The 11,216-nt window shown below is 53.8% G+C and overlaps 1 protein-coding gene and 1 pseudogene across 2 annotated transcripts in view; one reads left to right on the top strand and one right to left on the bottom strand.

Moving 5' to 3' along the window:
• Window positions 1-9,812, bottom strand: part of LOC135977479 (alpha-2-macroglobulin-like) — a 54,154-nt pseudogene extending 44,342 nt beyond the window's left edge.
• LOC135977478 (alpha-2-macroglobulin-like) overlaps window positions 1-11,216 on the top strand; it is a 63,356-nt gene that overhangs the window by 13,801 nt on the left and 38,339 nt on the right. The window lies entirely within an intron of this gene.

Here is an 11,216-nt window from a genome sequence, read left to right on the forward strand (position 1 = left end):
AGGGCAGGAAAGGGAGAGAATCTGCACACATGGTTGGGGAGGAGGGGAAAGACACTCAAGAAGGGTGGAAGGGAGAAAAGACGCTTCTAAGACCTGGCCAACACACAGATTTTGTGCCACTACAACTATTTTGGTTAGGGCTGTGACTTTTCTACTGGTACCTCTAGTCTGGGCACAGTTATACCAGCATAAAGGTGTCTTGTACTGGTAGAGCTGTACGGGAACAGTTCTATTGGTATGAACACCTTCACACTGCTATAATTGTATCCACACCGGGGGAGTCACACCACTTTAACTATACCAGTACAGATACAGCAGAATGAATTTTGAGGGTAGACAAGGCCTGAAGGTCCATCTACCCTGGGGAAATGCTCTGTGTTAGAAAAGAAAATGCATTAAGCAGCACACTGGTCAAGAATACTTGGCACCTAGCATAGACAGGGATGGCTGGGCTTATAAATTCATTTGCTATTTGTAAATTTAGGCTATGGGGTGCACTCAGGTGAGCTACAGGCAGCTAATGTGATTTGGTTGGCCACGACCAGCTGCTGTTTTTCACCCCAGCTGATCCTGTCTAGACTAGGTGCTGAGTTGTCTTTAGCAGTGTGTCAGCTAATGCATTTTCTAACACAGTGAGTTTCCTCACCTGCATGAGGCCTATGAGTGTGGGGCTGAGGATCTGTGTTTGTGGGGGCTGGGGCATGGGACAGAGAACCCAGGTGTCTGTTGTGATGGGAAGGAAACATGGAGTGTGCGTGTGCTGGGACCCTGCATAACAAATCCCATGTGCACTAGGGTTGGGGGCAGCCTGCGTGTGTGTGTGAGTGGCTTTCGGGTGGGGGAGAAGGAGCCTGTGTGTGAGTGGATCCTGGGGCAACCTTGCATGCGCTTGTGCATTAGCTTGTGCCTGGGGCAGGCTGCAGTGTGTGTGTGGGGAGAGAGAGATTTGTGGAGTACAAGATACCAGGACAGTATGCCTTTGATTTTGTGGACTGGGAAGTAGGGAGTATGTGAGAGCTTTTGGTATGGGAGGCAGGAAAGAGTTTGGGAGACTTGGGGGAAGGAGGAAGAGAGCACGAGGAAAAGAAAGGAGAGACCAGTTATTTCACAGTGTAGATAAGGGGAAAACAGACTGAAACAAACTGAGGAAAAGCTAACAAGCTCCGGAGTAGAGGAAGAGGGCAAATGGAGGGAAGGCAGGGACAAGGGAAAGGGCAAACGCAAGGGAGACAAATACAAAGGGAATGTTGACATTTTACCTAATAGGTAGATTGGATACTGAAGGATACAATCAATGATCCAGTTTAAAAGGGCAGGGATACAACATGCTGTGAGGTCAGAAATGTGCCGGGGGCCGGTCCTGGCTGCCTGGGCTGCCTCTCTCTCAATCTTGTTTCTTCATGTCAAATAAGACATTCTCCCGCCTGGTCCTGGTGCCTCCTAACTTTCCCCTGCTGTGGTTTCCCCTCTGAGCACCTGTATATGATTCTCAATACATGGTCACCTTACAAGTGGGGGAGGTAGGGCCAGTGGGCTGGGATGCAGGAGAAGGGCCCGTCGGGAACTCTCACCCTCTTTCACAGCTTCCTTGTCAAGCGAGTCCAGCAATGCCCTGCGCTTCTCCTCCTTCCCTGCCAGGGCAAAGGCGTAGACCAGTAGCGCCCTGGTGTACACGTGGTTTCCTCCCTGCTCTGCGGCCGTCTCCAGACAGAACAGAGCATTACGGACCACAGAGTGCTGTGTGGGGAGAGAGACATGGGCTGAGAGAGGGAAGGGAGAGGTCACCATGGAGGTGAATTCAGTCTGTGAGCTCAGCAGGCAGGAAACAATATGCACTTTTTCCATTTTATGAAGTATTTTTTTCCGGACTTTCTGACACATGGGTAACTCTAAACAATAACTGACCTTTCAGAGCCATATTCCCCAGGACACTCTCTCGCTTTCACCACTCCAGCAATGCGTAGTGGCTGGTTTACAGCTGCGTTGCATCACTAGGCTAGCACTAAGCATCCAGAGCGAACCAGTGATTGGTGAATGGCGATGGTGTACTGGGGAACCTGACCCTTTAAATTTGTCCTGTGGTCAGTACTCACTTAGGAACATTTGAGAAGCAAAGTTTGGAATCAGACATTTCCCATAAAGACATTCCAAGGGATACCAATGTGCACAGGTGCATACACAGCAGGGCAGTTCATCTGTTTTCGTCAATGGCTGAGAATGGAAAGTCCAGCAGACAGTCCCATTTTCAGTGGCTTGAAACTCTTTTCAAAATGTTTTGATCTGAACCTTCCTAGCACTTGGTGTCTGCTAAGAGAGGGAATGAGTTCAGCTGGTTTTGAGACAGGAAAGCCTGAAAACAAAATGCCTTTGGGGTTTATACTCCTTCTATCTGAGAAGGGCTTAATCAGGACATCAACTTTCCTCAATTAAATACAGGGGATCAGGTTAGTCTAATGACAGTGGATGGGAACTGGCTGCCACGTCATCAGGACAATGTTAACAAGCAGGCCATGTTGGGCCACATCCACTTGTCTTGTCTGCCTGCAGCCAGTAGCACCACACATCTAAAGCCTGGTCTAGACTCAAGTTACAGAACTCAGCTTTTCTGGGCATAGCCTGGCACACGTTCACACTCAACTTGCCTACTGACAAAAATCCTCAACTTCTGGGGGCACACTGACTCCCTTTTCTGGAGTGGCATAAGCCCCATGTCAGTGGAGTTATATCAGCACAGTGGTAAGGTGTATGCTCACTGGCAGTACCAGTGTAAGTGGTCCTTCCACTGCAGTCCCACAGTGCAACATTCCCTTTAGCAGACACTGTCTGGCAGCACTTTTGAACCAAGGGCCCAGTGATGGGAAGCCCGCCTGGCTTTTACACAGTCAGCACATTCTCCACAGCCACAGCTGTTCCTGCTACTTGCTACCTTGTCCCACGTGCTGAGTGAACATTTCCCACAAGCACAGCGAAAGCTACGCAGCAACATTTCCGCACAGGGCAGTGCTGCTGAAAGTGGCACAGAGGGCACTGGGATGCCTACCCACAACGCACCACACTTTTGCCAATCTGGCCTGATACTAGGTGAACACAACGCGCTGGCACAACTGGACCAGTGTGAACTCACTGCACCAATATAGTCTTTTCGGTTGCTCGCTGATGATGAAACTTTTGCCAGTGCGATTTCTGGGTGTGGAGCAGACCTAACTGAAGGAGAACAGAAATCAGCCCTTGATGGGGACCCATTTGGCTGGTGCCAACTGCCAAGGGGTTAAGTGTTATTTACCCAAGTGTTAAATATCTGTAAAACTCTAAGCTGTAGGCTTGTAAGAGAGGATCAAGCAAACGCCACCTCAAAAGTTTTTAAATAAAGATCATATAAAAGGATTAGAGAGGAGACAGAACCAGCGCCCTGGACTGGAAGGGAAGCTGCAGGGAAATTCCAGTTCCAGATTTGGACCTTAATTTAAAGACTTTTCTGACTGGATTTCCCCCTTTTTTAAAGGCTTCTCTCTCGGGATGGGAGGCTGTGACTTGGGGGTCCCCAGCTCTGTCTGTGGCTTGAGAGGTTACAGGTACGTACAGTGACGGGCAGAGGAATCTCCAGCAGCGCGATGGTGATGTAGGCAGAGAGCGTGACCTCATCGTCCACCCCGCCCTGCAGGGAACCACAGAGAGAGGCATTAACCCCGAAACCCCGCCCACTGGCTCCTCCTCCCGGGGCGTTCTACATCCCAGTCTTTCCCACACTATGGTAGCTTCCAGGTATCTGCCCCTCTTCTTTCCTCTACCCATGGTCGCTCCATGTACAGTATGGTTCTCCCCCGCTCTTGCCTCCCTTGCTAGATCCCATCTCCAAGCCCCCTGCCCCAGCCCCATGTGCTGCAGTGGCTGAGCTGTTCCCATGCACAGTTGCAGGCTTTCGTCGTGTCACTGGAGTCCTGTATGGGTCCCATGAGGCCCATGGGAAGCCAGCTGGATGGATACGTCACCTTTATGTAGGGTTACCATACGTCCGGATTTCCCCGGACATGTCCTCCTTTTGTGTGCTAAAAATAGCGTCCGGGGGGAATTTGTAAAGCACTCACAATGTCCGGGATTAGCAGAGAGTGGCTGGGAGGGCTGCAGGGAAGTCCCGGGCTGGACTCAGGAGCAGCTGTAGAGGAGCCGGATCCGCCCTGCATTCTGAGCCAGCAGCTGCCTTGCAGCCCAGTCCGGCAACACTGTGCAGGGCCAGACCGGGTTTTGTTGTGCTGGGGAGCTCAGCCACGTGTCCGGCTCGGCTGCACAGAGCCCAACACTCTGTTCTGAGCAGCAGGGTAAGGAGGTCAGGGGGCAGGAAGGTTCTGGAGGTGGAGGTCAAGAAACGGGGGGGGCTTTTTGGGGGGAGTGGAGAAAGTTTTGGGCAGTCAGGGTACAGGTAGGGGGTAGGGTCCTGGGGGGCAGTTGGGGGGGGTCTTAGGAGGGGGCAGTTAGGGGACAAGGAGCGGGGGGGGGGTAGGGGGCTGGGAGTTCTGGGGGGGAGCTGTCAGGGGGCAGGAGTGGAGAGAGGGATCGGAGCAGTCAGGGGACAGGGAGCAGAGGGGTTTAGATGGGTTGGGAGTTCTGGGGGGGGCTGTCAGGGGGCAGGAGTGCGGAGAGGGATCGGAGCAGTCAGGGGACAGGGAGCAGAGGGGTTTAGATGGGTTGGGAGTTCTGGGGGGGGGCTGTCAGTGGGTGGGGAGTGGTTGGATGGGGCGTGGGAGTCCCAGGGGTCTGTCTGGGGGTGGGGGTGTGGATAAAGGTTGGGGCAGTCAGGGGACAAGAGGCAGGGAGGCTTAGATAGTCCTGGGTGGCAGTTAGGGGCAGGGGTCCCAGGAGGGGGTAGTCAGGGGACAAGGAACGGGGGGAGGGTTGGGAGGTCAGGGGGGGGCGGGAAGTGGGAGGGGCAGGGGCGGGGCTAGGGCGGGGCTCCTCCCGTCCTCTTTTTTGCTCGCTGAAATATGGTAACCCTACCTTTATGGCATTGTTCAGGAGCGTCCCGGAGCTGCGGAAGCAGCCGTTGTCCTTCTGCTTGCCAGCGAGCCAGGCCAGGGCGTCCTGGATGTGCTTCTCCTCGATGAAGATCTGAGAGCGGGCCTGCGCGAAGGACTTGAGAACGAAGGCCGTCAGCCTGTGACAGAGAGCGGACAGCGGTGAGAGCTCCCTCCCATGCCCTGTGCTCGCTGGAGGGGACGGGGTCCTGGGGCATCGCCAGCCTGAGGGGAAGCAGCAGGGGCCAGAGAGCTGGTGGCCATGGGCCTGGGAACCATTATCTCACTCAGCCACCTACTGACATGCAGCAGAGCCTGGGGGCAAGACCCAGCAGTTGTCTGACAGGGCACAGCAAAACTGCCCGTTTTAGGACAGGAAGTGAGCCAGCTTCCTTCATTGGTTTCAAACGGCCGGGGCACAGTTTAGGGGGTAGAAGGTGGTTGTCCAGAACCCTTGGGAGAACAGTCCTCAGCATCTTCATTGACCAGGAATGGCCAGGACACTGGCTCTGCACTTTCTTATTATAAAAACAGCAGCACAGCACCCCTTAGCATCAGACTGGGCTCAGCACTGAGAGGGAGAATGCCCCTTACTGAGCCACCCGCCCCGCTCCCTGCTGCACAGCGCCCCCTAGCACCACACTGGGGCAATAGAGTCAGTAGTGGCAGAGGGAAGAGCAACCCCTACAGAGCTGCCCACCCACCACTCCCTGCAGAACCTGTTTCTTCACCGAGCAAGGCATGCACTAAGCATTGAGGGGCTGTGATGGCTCCACCCTGAGTTACCAGCCACCTCATTATCCTGAGGGCAGTGGTGGCTAAATTTTCCATCGGAGGGTCAAACACATAATTTCAGAAAGGACAAGTATCCACAATCAGGACTTCTGGGTGGATTCTCTGCCCTGTTCTGACCCCTGCACCCTGCTCAGGTAACACAAAGGGAGCTGAAACTACCAGCAAGTCACCCAGCAGGGGAATCTTTGGCCGGCACTTTTACGCCATTCTCCATATAGCCCCTAGTACAGAGAGTGAGTGGCTGGAGTGTGCTGTGTTCTGGACACACCGAGCTGACGTATGATCCTCAGGGGACTGTGACCACGTGGAGCAAGTTAGAACAGCCCCCAGGCTGCTCTAACCTGAGCTGAGCAGGGAATCAGATGGCTGTAAATGGTTATTAATCCAAAATCGCAGGCCTCTAGCATATGAACTAAGGGAGATCTCCCTTCCCTACCACTTCTCATAGTTGCCTTATCCCACATCATCAGCTCTAGAGCTCCTCCCCTCTCCTCCGCCCCTTCATGATCAGCACCTGTTAACAATGGGCAAGCTCCAGGTTATAACAAGAGAAGGGAAAGAATTCAGTAGCACTGAAATCTTACCAGGTGTTCCCTGATTGCCCATAACGTGGCCCAAATGTGCTGTAGGAGCCATCCCAGTGTTTGTAACTCAGCTGTGTCTGGTAACCTGAAAGGGAGAATGAAGTTGGGTTTTACTGCAATAAAGTCCAGCTAGGAAAAGAGAATTTTCAGCCCTGTCTACACACAAACATCCTGCTTTAATTGTACCAGGCAGGCCTCCCATTCCTAAAAACAGCCTCAGTGTCTCAGCAGAGAGGCCTGGGTCTTCTGTTAGGCGTTAAAAGAAAGTACAGGCAACAGGGTTATGATGTGCATCTACTAGCCACCTATACCAGGTTCAAGGATCCCTTTGCAGCACCTAAAATAAATGGGAAGGCTGTCTCTGAATGATTGCTAACCCTCATTAAAAACAGGGTGGAGCAGAAATGGAGAATGAGGAATAATCAAAGGTGTGATCCAAACTGGGGCTGTTCTGAAAAGTGACTATGTGGAAAAGGCCCCTTGTCACTCAGCAGCTCTGCCCCGTGTGTGTTCAGAGTCATGGCTACTGGCTTTACTGGCAAAGGTCATGTCCACATTAGGAATAAAGGAGCATTACCAACATTGCTAGCTAACACGTGTTTCAATCCTAACACAGACAAGGCACTTGTAGTTTCACACATGTTAGCTGGTTGAGTTAACCTTAGCGAGGAGCCTAGAGTTTACCTTGATCAACTAACATGTATTAAAACTACAAGTCGGCTAAATGTGTCACAAATAGACACATCTCCCCTAGTGAAAACAAGGCTTAAACCCAGGTTTTGCTCCATTTACTGCTGCCAGACGTGCAGAACCAACCCAGCTCTTCTCCGCCTTGCATGTCATCAGCAGAAATGCACCCAGTGCAGTGCAGCACCCAGGCTGTATCATTCATCCACATGGACCCATCTTCTCCCATCAAGCACTTCCAGAGAGTAGAGTTCTCTACGTTCCTAGATGTCACCCTAGATCTAAGCATGCTAATGTGCTATGGCGCCCCCTGTTGGGAAGCGATCAATTGTAACACCAACCATTAATGAAGTAACTACTCGGAGTAGCTCCTGGGAAAGGGAACCTCTGACCTCTGGTGCGGGGTGAGGGGGAAGGGGGTGTCAGAGGCCCTGGTTCAAAGGTGAATGACGAGGGGTCAGTTGTGACGGTGCTGCCAATACACTGGTGGCTAGGAAAGGCCTATAGACCATCTGAGGACCCGAGTCTGGTTTGCTGGGTAAGAGTGAATTACCACTGGGCTCACACACTGGAGAGCAATGGGATGACAGGGTTGAGAAGGTACAAGTGCGTTCCCTCTCCCACCCAAGAGACAGGTGGTCCCCTCAGTCTGTCTATCCTTCCCAGTTGGAGCATTATCTGAGCAAGGCAGACACAAAAAGCTCCCAGCACAACCTTGGAAGGGAGCAAGTGAAGAAACAAAAGCCCCGTCCCTTCTCACCGCTGACTAAGTATCCGATGGCCTTGGATTTGGTCTCCTCGCTCAGCTGCCCCGTCTTATTCAGATAGTCCAGGACGTAGATGTTGGGGGCAAACAGGACCATGTTCTGCTCCCCGCAGCCGAAGGGCATCTGGAGGAGCTGCTGCAGGTTCTGCATGGCTGTGCCCAGGATATCGCCTGGGGATGGAGATACAGGGAGTCAGTGTGGCCCAGAGCCGGCCTGTGGAGGCAGAGTGCACCGCAGAGCAAGGATGCTAGTGTGAGACATCCATAACAGGCTTGTGAGATCACAGGCAATAGGAGGGAAAGAGAGAGAGATACACAGAGAAAGAAGGAGACAGAGAAGGGACACATGAAAGGCAAAGTGAAGGGCGTGCTGCTGGAAGGACAGATGGGAGCACTAGGCTGGACGAATTGCTAGAGACGTAGGCCCAGAGGCAGAGACAGGGGAAGGAGAGAGAAAAAGGGGTGAAGTGCTAGCAAGAGACTGCAGCAGTGGGTAGCTGGGGGATAAATGGAGGGGCTGTGATGGGTGCACAACGGGGTGAGGAGTGGAATGGGTGGAAAGACCACTAACGTCAGGCACGGGGAAGGGACGGCAACAGCACCCAAAGCCGGGCTCTTCGGACGGCCTCACTTACCCAGCACTGAGAAATAGGCTCTGGCCGAGCCCTGCACCACGTTCTCTGGGAGCTTCAGGGACACTGGCTGAGGCACTGTCTTTCCTGGGGAAAAGTGACATAGATGGGATTGTAGTAAAATCCCCCCGTGTAGCGGTGACCAGGCCCCAGCACAGGAGCTGGGACACTGCCCCTGCTGCTGTCTTTCCCCTGGCACTGCACAGGGGCTCCCTGCCTTTAGCAGCTCCATTCCTCCATAGCTTTATAGTGAACCCCCCACCCATCCCCAACTCCCCTCTCAGGTGTGGATCCCCTCACCCGCCATCCCAGCCCTTCACATGGAGCGAGGTGCCACCACCTGGTGAAACAAGGGAACTGCAGTCTCCAGCTCTTTCTCTGGCACCTTCCAGTTTGTAATTTCACTCCATGGAATCAGATAGTGCAAGAAGGGGAAAGCCCCATTAAATCCCATCTAGCCTAGGGTTACCATATGTCCGGATTTTCCCGGACATGTCCGGCTTTTTGGGCCTCAAATCCCCGTCCGGGAGGAAATCCCAAAAAGCTGGACATGTCCGGGCAAATAGGGAGGGAGGGGCCGGCGGTGCTTGGCTGGGGGCCAGAGCCGCTGGGGCCGGCGGTGCGGGGCCGAGGGCCGGGGCCCAGCGGTGCGGGGCCGGGGCGGCGGTGCGGGGCTGGGGCCAGCGGTGTTCGGCCAGGGGTCGGGGCCGGCGGTGCTCGGCTGGGGGCCGGTGCCCCAGGGCCCGAGCCGAGCCAGGCGGGAGATGCCGGGGCCAGAGCCTCTTGGCCTGGGCCAGCCGGCTGGCCGCCGGAGGGAGCCGCTCAGCCGGGGGGGGGGGGGGGGGGATTGGGCCGCACCCCCCAACCCCAGCCCCAGCCCCAGCTTACCTGCTGCCTGCCTGCTTCAGACTTCCCGTGAATCAAATGTTCACGGGAAGCAGGGGAGGGGGAGGGGGAAGGGCAGGGGGACGAAGCGTTCAGGGGAGGGGGCAGACTTGGGGTGGGGCCGGGGCCCCGTGGAGTGTCCTCTTTTTGGACACTTAAAATATGGTAACCCTAATCTAGCCCATTCCCCCAGGAACCATTCCCGAAGACCTATGCTTCCAGCCCTTCCCTTGGGGGCCATTCCAGCCCTTCAGTGTTAGGAAATGTTTCCTTGTTAACCAGCTGGAGGTGTCCCACTTTCTCAGTTCCATATTACTGCTTCTAGTTAGCTCTTCCCCTTGGACATCCGGGGTTTCCACACTTCCTTTTGCAGAGGCAGGTCAGGAGGGGTGGGACTCTTACCAGCTGCACAGAGCAGGAAGTTGTAGGTCGTTTCCTTCTCAAACCCTTCAGGCTTCGGGTTGGGGAGGAAAAGGGAAGGGGAAGGAAAATGAGAAAGGTGAGAACCTGCAGAGATATTGAGCACCTGGTGGCAGAAACATCTGGCCGGGGTGATGGAGAGAGATGGGGAGAAGAAAATGCTGGGTAAAAGAAAGAAAGAAAGAAAGAAAGAAAGAAAGAGCAGGGCATGAATCAGAGAAAGAGGGAGACTTGCAAATTCTCATGTAATAATAATTCTCATGAAGCCAGCAGATAATAGTTGGAAATTGGTACTAACAAGTTATTGCCTCCTCACTCCCCAGGGGAGGATATTGCAGTGTTCTACCACGGGTGATTAGTTGCTGCTAGAACACCGTAAAACGTGGACTTTCCTTGTTACGCAGAGAGAACTTCCAGCTTTACACCCTGTGCTGGTGCTGATAATATGCTGTGATGCTAATGAAGGGATGTAGGGGCTCGATCCTGCCAAGTGTTTAACTTTAAGGCTGTCTGAGGTCAATGGGACAAGTCATGTGCCTAAAGTAAAGCAAGCTTTGCTGGGTCAGGGCCAAAGCGCTCAGTGCCCTGAAATGACATATTGTAGTCACTGCAGGGCCACCTAGAAATTCACCATTACACACTGTGGCCAATTAGTCCTGTAGGGCTACAGTAGGGATAGAACTTAGCTCCTCCTGCTCCAAAGGCCCAGACCCCCATGGCTTGAGCTAAAGAAGAAGCCCTGTTATTTATTGAGATGACCAAAACAATTCTGACTAAAATGCAGGAACTAAATGTTGTTAAAAAAGAGGGTTTAGTCAAAACATTTTTAGTTTTTGGAACACACCCCTCCCCTGCAAATTTTCTTCTGAGAATAGTCGGTTTTCCCCCTTTTTATAATTGTTTTCCAACTTTTGCCAGGTGGTAAATATTTGCCAAATATTTGGAAAATTGGGCTTTCCCTCTCTTTCTTCACCCACTTAGCATCCAGGTCGACCCCCCAGCCCCGGCTCTGCTCTAGCCCTAGCACTAGCTCCACCCAGACCTGGAGGACCCTGCATGCTGGATGCATTACACACAGCCCCGGCCAGCTGGAGGGAGAGGGACAGCAGTGGCACAGCAGCGGAGTGCCAGATGCACGTGCCGTGCAGCAGCAGGAGGAGGGTGGGCGGGTGAGTGGGTGGCTCGGCGGTGGCAGAGGAGATCCTCAAAAAAGGTCGGCCTGCCGTGCCATCTCAAGGAGCTTTGCCCGGCATGGGGCGGTGGGACGGGATGGGTGCCAGGAGCTGTGAGCGCTGGAGAGTAGCATCTCCTTCCAGAGCTGGGTGCACCTGTGATACCTCTGGGAGCCCCTGGCCAGAGCATCCATCGCCCCCTGCAAGGCCAGTTGGAGGAGATGGGACCTCGATCCCTCCTGCTCCCCCTCTTCCCCATCATTGCC

Source organism: Chrysemys picta, unplaced genomic scaffold (assembly GCF_011386835.1).
Source record: "Chrysemys picta bellii isolate R12L10 unplaced genomic scaffold, ASM1138683v2 scaf1, whole genome shotgun sequence".
NCBI classification, from domain to species: domain Eukaryota; kingdom Metazoa; phylum Chordata; order Testudines; family Emydidae; genus Chrysemys; species Chrysemys picta.